We start from the raw sequence: 20145 nt of genomic DNA, 5'->3' as shown, positions 1-20145 counted from the left end.
TAGCTTATCACCTGACCAGGGACTTGAACCCTGGACCCTCAGATTAAAACTCTGATGCTCTGCCAACTGAGCTAGCCAGGCTCACAAGTATGAAGAGCAACTTGGGGCAGAGGAAAAGCTAGTGAAGAAAACAATGCAAGAAACAATAGGGGAAACCTGCTGCTCTCACTGGCCTGGTCAACACTACGAGTTTATATTGAATTTAGCAGCATTAAATTGCATTAACCCTGCACCCGTCCACACAACAAAGCCCTTTATATCGATATAAAGGGCTCTTAATACCGATATCTGTACTCCTCCCGACGAGGGAGTAGCCCTGAAATTGGTATTGCCATGTTGGATTAGAGTTAGTGTGGCTGCAATTCGACAGGTATTGGCCTCCGGGCACTATCCCACAGTGCACCATTGTGACCACTCTGGACAGCAATCTGAACTTGGATGCACTGACCAGGTACACAGGAAAAGCCCCATGAACTTTTGAATTTCATTTCCTGTTTGCCCAGCGTGGAACACCGATCAGCACAGGTGACCATGCAGTCCCAGAATCAAAAAAGAGCTCCAGCATGGACCGTATGGGAGATACTGAAGCTAAGGCTTTTTCTCAGCTCATTTCACCACCCTCTATCCTGTGGGGTTGAGTTTATTGCAGGTGTTACCCAAAATTGGGCTAGCTAGTAAGTGTAGGGAGGACTAATGACCCACCAGAGTTTGGCAGAAAGCAGCAGGTTTATTATACTGACAGCTAAGCTCAAAAGAAGAAGGAGGGGAGTGTCATACTCACACTCGCATACTCATGCTCCCAGGACAGGCACAGCACTGAACACGTCAGGATTCTGCAAGGTAAGTGTCCCACAGCGCAGCTATGGACGGTGCGATGAAGGTAAGTCTTCCTGAGGCACAGTGAAATACAACGCAGAGAACCACTGGCCAGGCGGTCCGGGCAAGGGGCATTCACTGGAGGTACAAGCTTGTGAGTGCTCTCCTGAGCACATGGCCCCTTCTCCTTTTAAGGACCTGCACCTAATGGTCTGCAACTAGAGATGCCTTGGCTGCATCTGGTTGGTCACACTCCACCTTGGGCAGTGTCCATGCTCTGGGTGTGTGAGTGCTGCCTAATTAGAGTCCCAGACACCTTGTCTGCCTGGAAGCTCTTCTGCTCTTCAACCAGCCCATTCATCCCTCGAGTAGTCCAGGAGGGAGCGAGAAGGGTAAAGCCACTTCACGGGCATTCAGAGAGGGAGAGGAGACAAAAGTGGGAGCAGGGGAAGTATAAGAGACCTTTTGATCATAGAAATCACTACTGCTCCTACAACAGTAGGGACAGGCCAGTAGGAGCTGGGAAAATTAAGCTCTCATGTTTCTGCCTGCTTTTCAAACCAGACACCTTCTACATGTTAGGCAAACGTGATAACCACTACACTACAGAAACTCTGTCACAGGATTTTGCCCCTCCCTTTATAAAAACATAAGAATGGCCATACTGGGTCAGACTAAAGGTCCATCCAACCCCACATCCTATCTGCCAACAGTGGCCAATGCCAGGTGCCCCAGAAGAACTGAACCTAACAGGTAATGATCAAGTGATCTCTCTCCTGCCATCCATCACCACCCTCTGACAAACAGAGGCCAGGGATGCCATTCCTTACCCATCCTGGCTAATAGCCATTCATGGACTTAACCTCCATTAATTTATCTGGAAAAAGAAGGAAGAGTGCTTGTGGCACCTTAGAAAATGAACAAATTTATTTGAGCATCAGCTTTCCTGGGCTAAAACCCACTTCATTGGATGCATGCAGTGTAAAATACAGTAGGAAGGTATATATATATATATATATATATATACACACACACACAGAGAACATGAAAAAATGGGTGTTGCCATACACACTATAACGAGAGTGATCAGTTAAGGTGAACTACTATCAGCAGGAGAAAAAATCCATTTTGCAGTGATAGGATGGTCCATTTCCAACAGTTGACAGGAAGGTGTGTGAGTAACAGTAGGGGGCAAATAACATGGAGAAATAGTTTTACTTTGTGTAATGACCCATCCACTCCCAGTCTTTATTCAAGCCTAATTTAATGGTGTCCAGTCTGCAAATTAATTCCAATTCAGCAGTCTCTTGTTTGGAGTCTGTTTTTGAAGTTTTTTTGTTGTAATATTGCGACTTTTAGGTTTGTAATTGACGTGACCAGGGAGACTGAAGTGTTCTCTGACTGGCTTTTGAATGTTATAATTCTTGACATCTGATTTGTGTCCATTTATTCTTTTCCGTAGAGACTGTCTGGTTTGGCCAATGAAGGAAAGGGCTGGATTCAATGGTTTCTTCCAGTTCTAGGAGATAGGGTACATCCATTATCTTTTTTTTTCCTTACTGCACATCAGACCCAGGACTTTCACCTAGCAGTTCTTGGGGCTGTGGGACAGAACTGAGATTCACTGGCAGCAGAGGGAGAACGGTTGGGACTGAGCTGTCTGGGGAATATTTTAATCCTTATTTAATTTTCAGAGGATTAAATCAATGCAGCTTCCACTTCTCCGTATTTCCCAAGGAAATAACGTTTTCTGTGTGAAGTACCCAAACCCTTTTAACAATAAGAAGTGAAATGAAATGGCCACATGATGGCAACAGAATCTAAGAAATTTGTTAGTCTCTAGGGTGCCACACATACTCCTGTTCTTTTTGAGGAAACAGACTAACACAACTGCTCTTCTCAAACCTGAGAAGCCATGTTCTTGTTCAATGAGCATTGAAGCTGAAAAGGGAGATGTTTTCTCATTGACTTCTAGGCCCCCACCTCTAATCCACTAGACACCCTTTCCTCCTACAGCTAGGAATAGAACCTCACAGTCATGCTAATAGCAGCCTCTGGCCCGATAAAAGAGAAGCTCTGAGACCCTTGTGCTGTCCCATCACCTCCTTGCCTGAAACTGTCCTGAAACCCAATGGGGTTTCCTTGGGCAGTTTTGACTCACTCCCAGAAAGGGTGCAATTTTAGGAGCAGGTTCCAAAATAGTGCAATTTAACCAGCCAGAAGGGGCAGGATATATCAGTGTAGGAGCCATTGAAAATAACTCTGCACTTACTTATTATACAGGACATAACAAGCTCTATGGTTGGTAAACTTACAGAGACTCTGCTCCTGCTCATGAACTAGCAGCCCATGACCTGTAAACAGCTGCCATTTGAATGCATCTGAAAGTTACAAGGAACAATGATCTGTGTTACAGGAAGGTTAACATTTCTTAGAGCCCCAATTGATAATGTGTGCGCAAAGAGAGGTTTGAATGTGTAACAGGGAGTTTGGTAAATCTTGGTTATTTTATTTTTGTAACAGGCTCCTGTCCATCTCCAACAGAGTTTTAAGTCCCAGTGGCAACTTATTTACCAAATGTAATAGAAACTGGTCCATTCCTCCCAAGTGGATGTGGTTCTTGTTCTTCTGCACATTGTAGCCCATGGAGGCCAAAGACCTGCAAATATGTCTTCATGTGCCTTTGTTTAATTGATGAAAATAAACCTAAACACATAGAGGATTGGAACTGATTTCAGCAGAGGGACATGTTTGCTCGGTTTTTATTCATTTGCACAGGAAAATATTGAGTGTGTCTATTCATTTCAGGGACCGCTATTTAGTGGAGCTTCTGAACATACTGGAAATGGAACCACTTTTGTTGAAAGAACAGGTTTGCAAGGGAGCATTTGGATTTGAACCAAGGACTACTTGATCTGCAGTCAAGCACTCTGCCACTGAGCTATACTCCCACGACATTTACAAAGGCAAGTCAGTGATCTTAAGGATTTTGAAGGACTGGCTCTGCCTCAGAGAGCTCCTTTTCTATTCCCAGACCACAGGGGTTTTAAAAATGGGGTTTCATTAAACTTTATATATACATGTAGACATCACAGCTTGCACATACACCAGCATAGCTTCCACTAGTGACAGAGCTACCACCTCTCGGGGAGATGGATTAACTGCACGGATGGGACAGCTCTCTCCCCTCCACTTAGAGCATCTTCATTATTTATAAATAGGTGGGAAATAACCTCCTGAATGGACAGGAACCTGTCCACCTCTTTCTTTGGCCATCTGTTGTTATTCCCTGAAACATCAAGGATGGAATAAAAAGCTGAGTTTACTCCAGGGTGAGGAAAGAAAGGAGCCATCAACCCCCTGGCAAAGCCCTGGGGATATGACGGGAAGGGGGACTGTCTGAATGATCAAGGCAGGAAATGGACAAGCTACAGCAACATCATTAACCATGAACACACTCTCCTCATGCTCCAGCCAGAAGGGAAAGGAGCAGGAATTCTTGCTGTTCAGCCATGGACACACTTACACAACGGCATAGCAGTGTGTGTGTTGTGGAAGCTGGTCTGAGGAAACAACTGGAATTAATCACTCAGTGAGAGCAGAACTAGAGTGCAGTGAGAGCCACATATCAAGCAAGTAGTTGTGGCCAAGTGGTTAAGGCAATGGGCTAGAAATCCATTGTGTGCTCCCTGCACAGGTTCAAGTCCTGCCAACTGCAGAGGCAGTTCTGGTCCTTTAATTTCAATGGAGCTGGGTCTTGTCTCACATTCATGCTAGGCCTACAATAAAGGGGGACGTGGCTTTAGTAAAAGTGTTTTAATTGAACAGCTGTTGCATGTCCATCCTGTGTCACCAGAGCACATCCATGCTAGCATCTCTTGGATGGCCACAGAGAGCAGTGCATTGTGGTAGCTATCCCACTGCGCAACTGGCTGCAGGGTGCTTTGGGAAGGGTTTGCAATGCCTCACAGGCTGGTACAGCATCACATGATACAGTTTTCTGTTCCATGGGCATCCTACTAGATTTCCAGCTGCTTTTCAACTGCAATGTGCGTGCTGGGGTAGAGAGCATGTGTGTGTGGGGAGGAGAGACAGTGTGTGTGTTGCAGAAGAGTGAGTATGTCGGCACACTGTCTCTAAGTTCAGACAGCTGCTGGAAGCAACCAGTCCTGAGGCAGGGGACAGCCCCGACATCAGCCCCCCTTCTCTCACTGGCTCAGCTCAGCACAGCACAGCACTCTCTGTCACACACACACACATACACGTACACACTGCTGCCTGCTTAGCTCTGTGTCAGGGGTGCTGGAACAGGGGGGTTAGAGGGCCATAGCCCCACCACTCTTTACTGGCTGTTAGGACAAATGATGGAGGGGGGGAAGGGTGCAGTCTTGGGGAAGAGGCGTTCTGTGGGTGTGGCCTCGAGGGGAGAGGTGCTGTGAGTGGGGGTCCTTAGGGAAGGAGTGTCATGGGGGTGCCACAGTTCGGATAACAGTGCCCCCCCACTGTAAGGAAGCTTCTGCCGCCCCTGCTTTGTGTTTGCAGAGCAGGAGAGAGCAGCATCCACGGCATTGATTTGCTCCCCGGGGCTCCAGCAGGGGGGCTTGGGAGGTGATTTAAAGGTCCGGGGCTCCGACCGCAGCAGGGAGCCATGGACCCCTTAAATCACCAGCCTGGGGAAGACGGGCTGGGCTGGCACAGCGTACTGGCTCTTGTCAGTACCCCATACCGTAACATACCGGCTTACTTTCACCTCCGGAAGGTCCTCATGTGGATCAATAACTGGTTAAAAGGTAGGAAACAAAGGGTAGGACTAAATGGTCAGTTTTCAGGATGGAAACAGGTATCTAGTGGTGTCTGTACTGGGACCAGGACTAGTCAACATATTAATAAATGATCTGCTGAGCAGTGAGGTGACAAAATTTGCAGATGATCCAAAACTACTGGCTTGCTTCCTAGAATGAACGCTCCTTGAGTGGAGTGATCCACAGGGAGTAGCTCAAACCTCCAAAGTTCCTGGCCAGGGGCAGGACATTAGCACAGCAAGGGAGGGGTGTGGCAGTGACATCACAAAAGCCTTTTGCAGGACCTCAGACTATTGGTCAAAGGTGGTGGGGAAGTGATGACCTCACAGAGAGATGCTGACATTAGCCAGGCAGGAGAGGGGCGAGGGGCCAGGGAAACCTCAGAGACCCCTGTGGCTTTGCTTCAGCAAGTCTCCTTCTCCAGGTCTCTCTTTGAGGACTGAGAGAGTATTCGGGTTCACAGACGTGAGTGCCAGGAGGAACCTCTTTCAAGTTTTCTCCTTCCTTTTTCCTGATTTTACTAGAAAACAGCTGTCCCTGTTTAGAAGGTAAGAGCCTCCTCGAGGTTTGAAACCTGTTCAATCTGATCCATCTGGTGACAGTTGAATTCTAGGCATGGAAAACACGAGCTTAAGGAGGCAGAATTTTATTCTACACCTGAGATTTTGTGCCTTAGAATCACTGGGGACATTAGGGTTTGTCCTTTTTGTTTCACCTTTTCCTCCATCCATCCCTCCCTCCTTTCTCTTTGTCTCTTGCTTCTTTTGTCCTTTCACCTGTTCCCCTCCCAACACCAAGAGTGAGGTGTGTGTGTGTGTGCGTGCATGCGTGCGTGCGTGAGTGTGTGTTGTGGGGGAGTGCTCTGTAGCTCCCACTCTGGGAGGTCCACCCAAAAATGTGGGGCTGAAATAGTGCTTGGGCAGTGATCCCCACCAGTGACCTGGGCCATCCTTTGGGCTCTGGTGAGAACCCTCAGCCTCCCTTCCTCAGTCTCTACCCTGACTGGCTGAGCAGGGGGTTATTGACAAGGAGGAGACTCAGGTCCTTTTTCTTCTCTTTTAAGACTAAGTAAATAAGTCATAACCAGTCATATGTTTGAAGAATTTTGCTGCTTCTCTGCATTAATGGTCTCTGAGCAGTTCATGATTCTCTCTAACATTGCAGTTCTCCTCAAATACTTGCTGAATAATTACTGTGCACTGTTGTTGGTCTTGAGCTCATGTGAGAAATCAGGGCTCTTGAGTCCTTTTCCCAACTTTGCCACTGACTGGCTGTGTGACCTAAGACAAGTTAATTCTCCTTTCTCAGCCTTAGCTTCTCCCTCTTGCAAGTAGGGATAATAATGATCCTGTCTTACCTACCTCAACACACACACTGTCTCTCCCCGCACACAAACAGTCTCCACACTGCAGTTGAAAGGCAGCTGGTAATCTAGTGGATGCCCATGGAACAATGGGATAGAGAAACCTGCATCATTGAAGGTACAGCCATGAAGACACCACACACCAGCCTTTTCTAGCTGGCAAAAATCAAACCTCCACAGAAAGACCCCTATGGTGTCATACCCCAGCTCCCTAAGCCCTCAGCCACAACCACTTAACACAGGGGCCTTTCTACACTCTGGTTCTGTTCTCACTGAAGGGTCATTTCCAATTGTTTGCTCAAACCAGCTTCCCCAGCACACTCACTGCTGTGCAGCTCTGTATGTGTGGCCATGGCTGAACAGCAAGAATTCTGGCCCATTTCTCTACTGGCTGGATCATGGTTAGAGTGTGTTTGTGGTTAATGATGTTGCTGTAGATTGTTCGTTTCCTGCCTTGGGAATTCAGACAGTCCCTTTCCCAACATATCTCCAGCACATCAGTCCCTGGCTGGGTCTCCTGCGCAGTGGAAAACATCCCTTGTTTGGTGCTGCCAAGGGGAACGTGCAGAGCTGAGATGTCCCTCGGCTTGGATCAAAGGGGGATGTTGGATGGAATTTATCACACAACCCTCCCTGCTCCCCAGAGCCCCATGGGGAGAATCTAGAGAAGGGAGAGTCATTTCTCCCCTGCACTCCCAGAAGAGCTGCTAGGACTCCTTCCTGCCAGCTACTCACCCCTGGATTCCTCCTCAGCTCCTGGGATCTTTCTGCTCCAAAGGCTCCAGAGGCCTGGGGTAGGGAGGGCATCACTTCACAGTCTGAAACACAAGGGAGGTTTCTGGAATTGAAGGAAGGAGCAGAAAATGGAGAGGAAAGAAACAGAGAGAAAACGCCTCATCCTTCTCCCCTCCCCCTCCCAGCAAGAAATGTTATCAAGGATCAGCGTTAGGGGAAATGGTGCCCTGGGCAAAACTTGTACTTTAGCACTTCCCCATCGCCCCTGGACCATCCCCCTTCCCCTTTCCCCCCAGCTCCTGCACTCCCAACCCTTGCACCTCCTTCACCCCTATCTCCTGCCCCCTCCTGCGCCCTAACCCCTACACTGTGTCCCCTTTGCCCTTAAGTCCCACACTCCCTTCCTGTGCTACCAGCCACTGCCCCTCTGCTGCACCCCCTACACCCCTAACCCCTGCACCCCCTCCTGCACCCACCTCGGGACAGTGACCTGTATGCATGGAGCAGCTCGCATTGCTGCCCGCTCCTCCCTGGAAGACTGCTCCTCCGGGCACCCCTAGGAGCTGCGGGGGTGGGGTGCGGGGGCAAGAAGCAACATCATCTGAGTTCCCTGCATCCAGGTCTCTTTCCTCAGCCAGGCTGCATAAGGGGAGGGCAGAGAGCAGCAGCTTCTGATGCTCCCCTCACAGCACAGCCCACGTGGGGAAAGTGACCAGGACGCATGGAGCACATAGAGTTGCTCCTCTCTCCCCCCAGCCCTCTATGGGGCCATGGAGTAGCACTGGGGCAGGGGAGAGCAGTGAGCACCTTTGCACTGGCACACAGTGCCCTTTGACCCCCTGAAGTCCTGGGCGGCTGCCGGAGGGCCTCACCCATAAGGCCAGCCAGGCTCCCCAGCACAAACAGCAGAGAACACAGAGAGACTGGCCACACACTGAGCAGCGGTAGCCTGGGCAGCACATAATGGAGGCTCAGGGGGGCTCAGCCTCCTCAAACTTTGTGTCACCAAGGGGCAGTGGAGCCGATGACTAGGGGCCCTGGAGAAATTAGGTCCCCCTGGAAAAGTCTCCCCCATGTCAGCCCCAGGGCTGGAGGAGCTCTCACTCCGTGCTATGGCCCGGGGGCTGCAGCAGGGGCACAGAGCTTCTCTGGTCTTGGGGCCACAGTGGGGCAGGGGTAAAGGAGTGACAGGGTGGGGCTAGTGGGGGAAGGGGTGGAACACAGGTGACATAGTGGATGGGGCCGTGGGTGGAAGGTGTGGCAGGGGGCAGAGCCACAGACAGAAGTGAGGGGGCCTAGTTCCAGTGCTGGGGCCCCTGCACTTGTTCTCCCTTTCCCTGGGCTTTGGCATCACTAGCCCCTGCTTAACGTGTAGGGTTCAGTGGTCCCCAAAATGTGGGGTATGACTCCTAGGGGAACAAAGAGGAAGATTCATAGGGGCACCTCAGGGGCTGAGCCAGCCCCCATGGAGGGAGCACCAGTCAACCCGACTCTGTCCCAGCTCTATTCCAACCCCACCCTCAGCCTGGGCCCCTAAGCAACACCCCACTCCCAGCCCCAGTTTTCAACTGCGGCTCTGAGGGCCCACAGCCATGGATAAGAGGGCACAGTGTGAAATGTTTGGGGACCACTGGTTTAGGGTGACGTTCTGAATCACTTCTATGCAGTTCAATAAAAGCTATTCCTCACCCATCAGGACCGACTAAGTATATTCTGCTGCCCTTCACTCATGCAGGAAGGATAATAACATTTCATACCACTCAGTGCTAAAGTGATTTGTAACCCGCCACCAGCTGAAACTGGTCATTTTGGGGAAGCAGCCCCATGATGCTGCATACCTAGGCAGAGTAGGTGTGTCTATGCAAACATGGTTTGTTCCTGAAGCCTTTCCCACAGCTGGTCACTAGGTGTGAGGGGGGAGCTCATTCAGCCCCTGCTTCCGCTTAGTATTTAAAAATACCTTAGTGTCCCTATCTCTGCTGGCCTTAGATTTCTCATCCTGTCCCTTTCCTGACATCTCAGATGAGGTGGCTGAGTGGTTAAGGTGATGGACTGCTAATCTATTGTGCTCTGAACGCGTGGGTTCAAATCCCATCCTCATTGGATGCATTTAGTCTTCACTTCTCCTTTCAAGACAACCAACTCCCCTTTGGTACAATGGCAGATCAAACAATGTTGTGTCCTGCATACAAAACCCTGCTCAGAAACCTACTTGCTTTAAATAAAGTGTCTAAATCTCAGATTTCTAAAATAAAATTTCTCTAGTCCTGTATGTCTTAGTTTTCATCTCAAAAGGTAACAGCCTCAAAATCTCCCCCAAACACCCTGAGACCTCCCCAAATTATTAAAATATCCCAGTTCTCAGCAAGGCCATGACAGTGACCCACAGCTAGAGTGTCTAGGCTAAGCTGCTCTGAAGGAGGCAACTCAAACATTTTCTCCCTGCTTCCCTTGGCAAGGTCTGCCTGGGAAAACAAAATTCCCCAAACTGAAAATTTTCAGCTGAAAAACCAGTACTAGCTATTTGGGGACTTTGGTCTGAATGTATTATTATTATTATCTTCTGATTTATGAATCAGTTTTATCATACAGGTGTGTTTCCAGCTGTTGATTTGTGGGGGAGAGATGCCAAGTCATGATGTCTCTTCCCCTCTTTCATAGTTTCTTCCAACTTTCTAGAAAGCTCTTTTGCTATGATGTGAGTCAAGCAGTGTCCATTGTTGCTGTATTATCTCGGTGAAGTCTGCATTGTTCACGGTTCCTGGGATAGTCCTTGGGACTGTAGCCACCTTTAATGGGCCAGCAGTGAGTCTGGCTCCTCCATTTTTGCATCTGAAAGGCTGGTGGGGGGCATTTCCCAACCTCATAACATATTTCTGTAATGCACACAGAGCAAACTTCATAACTTCCCAAACCAATGTGAGCACATAGAATGCAAGAAGACATTAAGGTTCAACAGATGAACAGTTCAAGATTTTTAAAATGATACCTTACCAGGCAGACTTTGTTCAAATGTATCATCACTATATGAGAGAGGTAAATATGGGGCTTGCAGGGTGCTGCTTTAAGCACAGTGTGCTACACCTGGGCTTCCATTGCAATGGGAACGTACCCTTAGAGTCCATCTCTCCCGGGATAAAGATGGCAGCATGGCTGGCCTGGGTCATCTGACTTGGGCTCATTATGCTAAAGCTGAGAGGCTAAAAACTGTGGTGCAGATATTTGTGTTCACACTGAAGCCTGGGTTCAGAAACCCTCACCCCTCGTGGGGTCTCAGAGGTTGGGCTCAAGTCCATATGTCTGCACTGAAATTTTATAGTCTTGCAGTCCAAGTCCCATAACCCTGAGTCAGCTGACCTGGGCTTTGAGACAGGTGACCTGGGTGTTTTAATCATAGTGTAGACATAACATTAGGATAGGTCTAGGAGCCCAGAAGGTTGGGAGGGAGTTTAGCAAGTGCAAATGGTAAAACTGCAGGGAAGTATTACCCTGGACTCATGGCAGTTCTCCATTGGTCTGTCTGCTTTTCAGGCAGGGATAATAACTGCCAGTGGGGCCCTGTTGAGTGGCTTTTGGGGTACCTGCTCTTGGCTGTTGTCAGAAGGACCTTTGGTCTAGCCCAGTGTGGGTTTTCTTATAGTTTAAATTACACACACAGGCACTGATAACAGAGTTACTGAACGTTTGGGAGTTAGGAGCTGGTAGGTTAGTGGTCCAGTCCCCTCATGGATGACCCCCTCCCTCTGGGACAGGGGCAGGTCTGAGCTCTCACACCAAATGCTCATTGTGGCTGCCAGAATCTGTGGGCAGCTCATTTAGTTTATGCCGAGGGTTGAGTCCTGCTTTGTGCCCAGTGTCTGAGAATGAAAATCCTAAACCATCCTATGAAATAATGAATGCAGCAGGATGTGCTATTGTCCCTGCCCCAAAGCAGACAGACCAATGGAGAAATGCCATTGAGTCCAGGGTAATACTTCATTGCGGTTTTACCTTTTTTGCTTGCTAAACTCCCTCCCAACTTTGAGGGGGCCCAGAGCCCAGTATTGAGCCTGAGCTGAGACATCTACACTGCAAATTTACCACTCCACGGCCAAAGCCTCGGGAGCCTGAGCTGGAATGGGGCAGCCCTGGGTGTTTCATTGCAGCGTGGACATAGCGTAGTATTATGTCTGCACTGTCATAAACACACCCAAGTCACTATTCTCAAACCCTGGGTCAGTTGATTGAGGCTTGTGGGGCTCGTGCTGCAGGGTTATAAAATTACAGTCTAGACACTTGGGCTTGAGCCCAGCCTCCGAGACCCCACAAGGGGTGAAGGTCTCCTAACCTGAGCTCCAGTCTGAGCCTAAATGTCTACACTACAGTTTTTAGCCTCACAACCTGAGCCCCAGGAGTCCAAGTCAGATGATCCAGGCCAGCCGGGCCACACTGCTTTTATTACGTTATAGATGCCCTCTCAGGGTATGTCTACATTGCAATGTAAGCCCAGGGTTAGCTGAAGTCATGTCAGCAGCCCCAACGCATAAACATAAACCAAGAGGAAAAGACCCACCCCCCAAATAAGCTGGGCAGTGTCCTTCTCCCTACAGTTCATAAGTCCAGCAACCAAAAGTCCTTAAACATGAGCCATCCCCTCTCTGCACCCCACTCACAGCTGTTGTCCTTAGTCAGTGCAAGCCCAGAGGTGCTTCTGTAGAGTTCACCTGCCATCCTGAGTGGAAAAGGGGGAAAATAAGAAGGCACAATACTCACTATGTTGTCTAGGAACGCACTCATCCCTTCACTGCCACCCTGTCCTAAAACTGATCTAATCCCTAAATTTTAGTATTAGGACCCAGGCAGTGGCCCATTTGGCTTTTGAACCCCTGTCCCCTGCTTAGCAAGTGCTATTGAACTGAGCGTGAGTCCCTCAATCGGGGTCTGCCAAGTACAGTTGTGCTGCCCTCAATTTACACAACAAGGATAACAACGCTTTATTTCTCCTGCCCCAATAACAAGGAGACTGGGAATCCAACACCAGCCAAAGTGATCATTTCGGCAAGCAATCCAACATATTTCCAACATATTGTAAAATCCACATGCAGACTCATACACGAAACCTTGCAAGAAAATCATCCTGAGGGGGTCTGAAGCACGTGCTGCTGGAGGGAAGGAGGGAGCTGTGGGTTGGGACTGAGGGGCACTGGGAATAGGAGGGGGCTGTGGGTTGGGAGTGAGGAGCAGCATGAGGAGGAGGGGTCTGTGGGTTGGGATTGAGTGGGCTGTGAGTAGGGACAGAGGAGAAGGGTGAAGACGAGTAGGCTCTGGTTGGGAGTGAGAAGCAGTGTGCATAGGAGGGAATGAAGTTTGGGACTGAGGGGCACTGGGAAAAGAGGGGACATGGGTTTAGGCTGAAGAGCATCGTCATTTGGGGATCCAGCAGGAAAGGGGAAAGCAGCAGGTTATTCTAATTCCTAGGGATATTCTATGTGTTTGTGTGTGTGTGTGTGTGTGCAGGGAAGGAACATGCTATATGCCCAGAGGCCTTTATTCCTCCAGGCTGCAAGGACAGAGGGGCTGTCAGGAAGTTGCCCCTTCAAACCCACACACAAAAAGTCCCTTCTGAGGAAAGGGAAAATCCTGAAGAGAGAAAGTTATGTCAAAGAAGACACCGGAGAGACAGTTTAAGATCTTGGGGAGTAGTTTATCACCTGACCAGGGACTTGAACCCTGGACCATCTGATTAAAAGTGTGACGTGCTGCCAACTTAGCTTGCCAGACTCACAGAGTAAAAGAGCAACTTGGTGTGGAGGAGAACTAGTCAAGAAAACAAGAGTGGGAAACAGTAGGGAAAACCTGCTGCTCTCTCTGGCCTGGTGAACACTACAAGTTTATATCTAATTTAGCAGCATTAAATCGCATTAACCCTGCACCCGTCCACACAACGAAGCCCTTTATATCGATATAAAGGGCTCTTAATACCAATATCTGTACCGATGAGGGGAGTAGTGCTGAAATCGGTATTTGCCATGTCGGATTAGGGTTAGTGTTGCCGCAATTCTGTGGTTTTGGCCCCCTTTGAGCTCTGCTTGCAGAGGCAATAAAGTCAGTGTTGTTTCAAATTCCTGCATTCTTTATTACTTCATCATACAAACAGGGGGATCACTGCCACAGTAGCCCAGGAGGGGTGGGGGACGAGGGAAGGAACAGGTGGGGTTGTTGCAGGGGCACCCCCTGGAATGGCATGCAGCTCTTCATTTCTGCGGGATGTCTGGGGCTCTGACCCAGAGTGGCCGTTTGCCTCTCTTGTTTTTTAGTAGGCTTGCCTGATAGTCTAGAGAGGACTGACTCTCCCTTTAGACAAAACTCAAAGAAGGGAATGACCTGGGGAGTCATTCCCATTTTTGTCCATGCACCCCTGGCCAGCCTCACCGAGGCCGGCCAGGAGCACCCATGACAGCAGCAGATGGTTCAGTATAACTGGTAACTGTCACTGTCAACTTGCAAAGCAGCAGATGGGACGGTATGGCTGGTAACCATCTGTCATGGTATAATCCCCACTCTGAAGCTTAGCGTCCAAAAGATGGGGTACCAGCATGAATTCCTCTAAGCTCAATTACCAGCTTAGAACCTGTAGCGCTGCCACCAACCAGGAATTCCAGTGCCTGGTACACTCTGGTCCCCACAAAACCTTGCCTGGGGACCCCCAAGACCCAGACCCTCTGGATCTTAACACAAGGAAAGTAAACCCTTTCCCTCACCGTTGCCTCTCCTAGACTTCCCCTCCCTGGGTTACCCTGGAAGATCACTGTGATTCAAACTCCTTGAATCACAAAACAGAGAGGACAATTCACCTTCCTCCCTCCTTCTCTTTCCCCCTCCCAGACTCTTCCTGAGAGAAAGTAATCCTGGCACAGAGAGAAATCAGCCTCTCTCTCCCTCTTCCCTCCTTTCTCCCCACCAATTCCCTGGTGAATCCAGACCCAGTCCCCTGGGGTCTCAACAGAATAAAAAACAATTAGGTTCTTAAACAAGAAAAGCTTTTAATTAAAGAAAGAAAAACAGTAAAAATTATCTTTGTAAATTTAAGATGGAATATGTTACAGGGTCTCTCAGCTATAGACACTGGCAACACCATCCCAGCCTAAGTATACAAGTACAAATTAAAATCTTTTCAGCAAAATACCAATTTGAACTCCTTCCAGCCAAATACACATTTGCAAATAAAGAAAACAAACATAAGCCTAAGTCACTTTATCTACCTAGTACTCACTAGTCTGAACTTATAAGAGCCTGTATTGAAGAGATTGGAGAGAAACCTGGTTGCACGTCTGATCCCTCTGAGCCCCCAGAGTGAACAACAACCAAAAACTAACAGCACACACAGAAAACTTCCCTCCCTCAAGATTTGAAAGTATCCTGTCCTCTGATCGGTCCTCAGGTCAGGTGACAGCCAGGCTCACTGTTCTTGTAAACCCTTTCCAGGCAAAGAGATATGAAGCACTTCTGTGCTATTAACTCTTACTTATCTGTTTATGACAGCTCCCCTGGTTCCCAAGTTTGAGGGGAGGGGGGAACCGCCCCACAGCACTTGCCGGCAGCTTGGCTGGGAGCCAGAGGAGTGAACCATGCAGTGAGTGCAGGGGCGGGGGGGGGGGGCAGGGCTGGGGGGGAACAGGGGCGAGGGCCATGGCAAAAAGCCAGGCAGCCCCCCCTGCAGCAGCTCCCCACTCCAGCTCACCTCCGCTCTGCCTTGTCCCCTGAGCACGCTGGCACCGCTCCACTTCTCCTGCCTCCCAGACTTGTGGTGCTAATCAGCTATTTAGTGTGGCAAGCCTGGGAGGGGAGGAGAATTAGAGCGGGGGCAGCTTGCTCAGGGGAGAAGACGGAGCAGAGGTGAGCAGGGACAGGGAGCGGTTCCCCTGCATGCCCCCACCCCCGTTTCTTGCTGCGGGCGCCCTCTCCCTGCACCCCCCAGCCCCCTGCCCCAGCTCACCTCCACTCCTACACTGCCTCTTCCCCCAAGACCCATCCTCCTGCTCGCTGCTCTCGGCCCCCTCCCCACCCTCACTCACCCTTACGGTCATTACAAAGTGGCAAGGCAGAGCCCTCCCATTTTTAAAAGTCCTGGGATGTTGTTCCCCCCTGTTCAGACACCCCTGGGGCCCTGCACTTCACACAGCTCTCCCTGATTTCAGCTGTTAGTGAGGGAGCCTCACTGCTAGCGCAGACTCTGAGGTTTCTTAGATGAGAGACACTGTCCCAAAGCAGGACTAATGCTTAGACCTGGTGATCAGTGATTTCAGATCTGTTGGTCTGCAGCAAGACTCTACAGTGAGTGTCAGTCAGCTCTGTTATTACACAGGGAAGAACAAAAGGGTCAAATGGTGCCTGGAAGCCTTAAGAAGAATCCACCCCACCGAGTACAACGCTTGCTGATACCGGCTCTTAATCCCACTGAGAATGTTTTGGGGTCACTCCTTGCCTTTATCAGCCTAGGGGACTAAGATACCAGTAATTAACAGTGGTGTAGTTGGTTAGTGCAGAGTACTTATAGAGCAGCACTGAGAGGAGCTATGTTGAGGTTATGAGTTCAAGCCTCACCTAGAGCACTCGTTTTCATTAGCCAAATGGCTTCACCCCCTCATTTGGCCCTATGGAATGTAGAATTCCAGCCCTGGGGACATTGAAGCAGGGGAGGAATCAAAAATGCCCCCTTCACTTATTAGCTCCTCTCCAGAGTGCGGGTCAGAATCTACAATCCTTTCTCCCCCACCAGCCCCTGTGCCAGGATCCCTCAAGCAGAGCCTGGAGTCCTGCCCATCCTTCACCACTGAGCCTGGAGGGAGAGGAGCAAGGAGCCATTGTTAGAGGGCTTTGGCTTTCCCTTCCCCTACCCACTTCCCTGGCTTTTGTCGCACAGACAGCAAGCAGCAAAAGACCAGAAGTCCGAAGCGCAGACAAAGGGATGTTTACTGGGGTTAGTTTCCAAGCAAGCAGATTCCAAAGCCCTTCACACCAGTCAGGCTTATCTCTATACAGGGACAGAGTCTGTTCCCCTGTGTTCCCTTCCCAGCTCTGACACCACAGAGCATTTACCCCACATCCCTACAGACAGTTCTTTCCTGGGTGCTGGCTGGTGAGTCTTGCCCACATGCTCAGGGTTTAGCTGATCACCATATTTGGAGTCAGGAAGAAATTTTCCTCCAGGGCAGATTGGCAGAGACCCTGAGGGGTTTTCACCTTTCTCTGCAGCATAGGGCACAGGTCACTTGCTGGAGGATTCTGTGCACCCTGAAGTCTTTAAACAACGAGTTGAGGACTTCAATAGCTCAGACATAGGTCAGGGGTTTGTTTCAAGAGTGGGTGGGTGAGAGTCTGTGGCCTGCGTTGTGCAGGAGGTCAGACTAGATGATCATAATGGTCCCTTCTGACCTTAAAATCTATGAGTCTATGAGCTCTGACACTGCAGAGTGTTTACCCCACGTCCCTCTTCCCAGCTCCGACACTGCAGAGCCTTGCCTGTGTCCCTGTTCCCCGTTCCCTATTCCTACCCCCCGTTAGCAAGCATGATGCCAATTTCCCCACCCACTGCCTCTTTGACCCCAGTTTATACAGTAATATTCTCAGCGAGACCTTAACCAATCATTTTACTGAAATGTAATTAACCAATTCTAACCTATTGTAACAGAATTCTCTAACCAATTACATCCCACTCCCCTAATTAACTTACACCCAGCAAAATTAATTCTGCAGCAGACAGAAAGAATTAGAGGACCAGACAGACTTACAACGGAAAAGCTGGGGCCATAAAGATAAACCCTACAGAAATGACGGTTTCACAACCACAACCATTGAGAAGGGATTTCTTGCCAGACTGGATGCCCCCTTAAAATCTGGTTCTTTATCTGGTGGTGATGGGCACTATTGGGACAGGATCGTCTTCCTAACAGCTCAACCCCACCTTAGTTCAGTGTGACGAGTTTGGGAGGTGAGGATGTGACCGATCACTTCCCAGCATATGGCTGCCCCTGCTGTTTAGCCAAAGGCCTTAGCCTACTGTCAAGGTTTTTTCCCCACTCTGAACTTTAGGGTACAGATGTGGGGGACCTGCATGGACTCTTCTAAACTTAATTACTAGCTTAGATCTGGCAACACTGCCACCATCCAGAAGTTATTGTCTGGATCACTCCCTGTCCCCTCAAAACATTCCCCTCCCTGGGCAGCCTTGAGAGGCTTCAGCAATTCCCTGGTGAACACAGATCCAAACCCCTTGGATCTTAAAATAAGGAGAAATTAACCATCCCCATTCCTTTCCCCCCACCAATCCCTGGTGAGTCCAGACCCAATCCCCTTGGATCTTAAAACAAGGAAAAATCAATCAGGTTCTTAAAAGAAAAAACTTGTAATTAAAGAAAGAAAGATAAAAATCATCTCTGTAAAATCAGGATGGAAAATACTTTACAGGGTACTCAGATTTATATAGCCCAGAGGAAACCCCTCTAGCATTAGGTTCAAAGTTACAGCAAGCAGAGGTAAAATCCTCTCAGGAAACAAGGATCATTTACAAGTTGAGAAAACAAAAATAAGACTAACATGCCTTGCCTGGCTAATTACTTACAAGTTTGAAACATGAGAGACTGATTCAGAAAGATTTGGAGAGCCTGGATGGACGTCTGGTCCCTCTTAGTCCCAAGAGCGAACAACCCCCAAAACAAAGAGCACAAACAAAGACTTCCCTCCACCAAGATTTGAAAGTATCTTGTACCCCTATTGGTCATCTGGTCAGGTGTCAGCTAGGTTTATGGAGCTTCTTAACCCTTTACAGGTAAAAGAGACATTAACCCTTAACTATCTGTTTATGACACCTACGAACAAGGGCTCAGACTCTCCTAGGGAGAGAAGGCCCAGACACAGGCAGACTGGGATTTTGGTTCTTTGGTTTATACCCTTGTCACTAGCTAAGTGATAAAAATACACCTAAATTCTTAAAGTCTAGGCCTGTATAAGCAGCCTGAATAGCTCTATTCTAACAGCCATCGGTAACTGTGGAAAAATGATCTATTCAGGGTTGTCTCTAGACATTTTGGTTCCCTACACAGCACCCCGTCCCCCAGCCCGAGCTGGCAGAGCGGCGCAGGCTGGGGCCAGGTCACTTCACTTTCCCCCCCACAGCCCCCTGCCCCAGCTCACCTCCACTCCATCGCCTCCCCTGAATGCGATTTTTGGTGCCCCCAACCACTTGGCACCATAGGCGGCTGACTAGTTCACCTAGCGGTTGCACCGGACTTAGACACTGCCTGTCAGCAGGATTTCTCCTCCTCCTCAGTGAGACTAAATGTCCACACCTAAAGAGCCAGTCCATCTGCTGCACCACAATCCCTCATGCCTGAGACTCCCTGCCAAAGCCCTGCACTCGTCTCCAGATAATTACGTCTCACATCTCACTGGGAACTCCACTTCTTGTGCCCAGAGAGTCTCGGCCCCCCTCAGTAGCTGACCTGAGAAACACAATGTCTCCATAAGCAGCAAAGAGTCGTGTGGCACCTTATAGACTAACAGACGTACTGGAGCATGAGCTTTCGTGGGTGAATCCCCACTTTGTCGGATGTATTAGTGTCTGCCTTTTCCAAAGAAATGCCTGGAGGGCCTTTTCTTGTGTGACCATGTGGCCTAATGGTTAAGGCCTCTGACCTCAGATGAGGTCATTGAGGGTTTGAGTCCCTTCATGGTTGTGCTGGTGCACTTTTACCTTCGTGCTGAAAGTCCTGCTCCCTTCAGGGCTGGAACCTCTTCTTGGCTGCTCAGGCCAATGCTCTGCCTTCAGCGACAGCCCCGGGAAGGAGTTTGGGGTTGGGTGTCACAAAGGCTAGGGCAGAAGTCCCAGGTGCTTCCAGTCTAGCCTTTGCCATTCCTGACTTGTCAAAGAAAATGGGCGGCTGCCCGGGCTAGTGTGTAGAGCAGTTTCCCCCTTCCAAATGTGCGCCAGTCCCTGTGTTTGAGGGGGTTTGCTATATAGCACCTTGGGAGCCTGGGTGCTTCTCTGCTTCTCGCCAGCTGGGGAAAAGCCTCTTGGGATAAAATCTCCTGCCCCACTGCAAAAGTGAGCACCTTGAGTGGGACCAGTCAGAGGCCCCACCATGGAGTCTGGCCCTGCCTTCCTACCATCTTGTGATGTTGGCCACAGAGCATCAGCAGCTGCCCCGTGTGCTGGTGACCTTCAGTGGGTGTTCAGCATGGCAGGGAGAAGGCTGGCTGGGTGTTTTTGTGCATGTTTGAAGGCCACACCTAGGCATGGTCCTGCCCTCCTCTAGCCCTGACCTCAGTTGCTCTGTGGCTTTTAAGCCTTCCCTTGGAGCTGTCAGCACCAGCTGCCTCTGCTCTAGGTGCCCAGAGGAGGAGAGGTGTGTGGGGTCACTTTTACAGATGCCCCTTCCCTGGTACTGCCCT

The 20145-nt window shown here is 49.5% G+C and overlaps 1 protein-coding gene and 3 non-coding genes across 15 annotated transcripts in view; 1 reads left to right on the top strand and 3 right to left on the bottom strand.

Annotated features, from left to right (window-relative positions):
- LOC127040993 (zinc finger protein 436-like) overlaps positions 1-20145 on the bottom strand; it is a 563752-nt gene that overhangs the window by 177528 nt on the left and 366079 nt on the right. For 7 of the 12 annotated variants that reach the window (XR_007771558.1, XR_007771561.1, XR_007771554.1 and 4 more), the window contains exon 8: positions 7717-7799. The gene's annotated coding sequence lies outside the window, so the exon portion shown is untranslated. Of the gene's footprint in view, positions 1-376; positions 1218-2225; positions 2336-3131; positions 3198-7716; positions 7800-20145 lie in introns of those variants that run through there. The other 5 variants (XR_007771553.1, XR_007771556.1, XR_007771555.1 and 2 more) reach the window with 4 other exon arrangements.
- Positions 9-81, bottom strand: TRNAK-UUU (transfer RNA lysine (anticodon UUU)). Its single transcript has one exon. It is a non-coding gene; the product is annotated as a tRNA-Lys (tRNA).
- TRNAC-GCA (transfer RNA cysteine (anticodon GCA)) lies at positions 3696-3767 on the bottom strand. The gene has a single exon. It is a non-coding gene; the product is annotated as a tRNA-Cys (tRNA).
- TRNAS-GCU (transfer RNA serine (anticodon GCU)) lies at positions 9738-9819 on the top strand. Its single transcript has one exon. It is a non-coding gene; the product is annotated as a tRNA-Ser (tRNA).

Source organism: Gopherus flavomarginatus (assembly GCF_025201925.1).
Source record: "Gopherus flavomarginatus isolate rGopFla2 chromosome 13 unlocalized genomic scaffold, rGopFla2.mat.asm SUPER_13_unloc_1, whole genome shotgun sequence".
Classification (NCBI taxonomy): Eukaryota; Metazoa; Chordata; order Testudines; family Testudinidae; genus Gopherus; species Gopherus flavomarginatus.
Note: the sequence above shows the minus strand (reverse complement) of the source record. Positions and strands in the feature narration are given on the sequence as shown.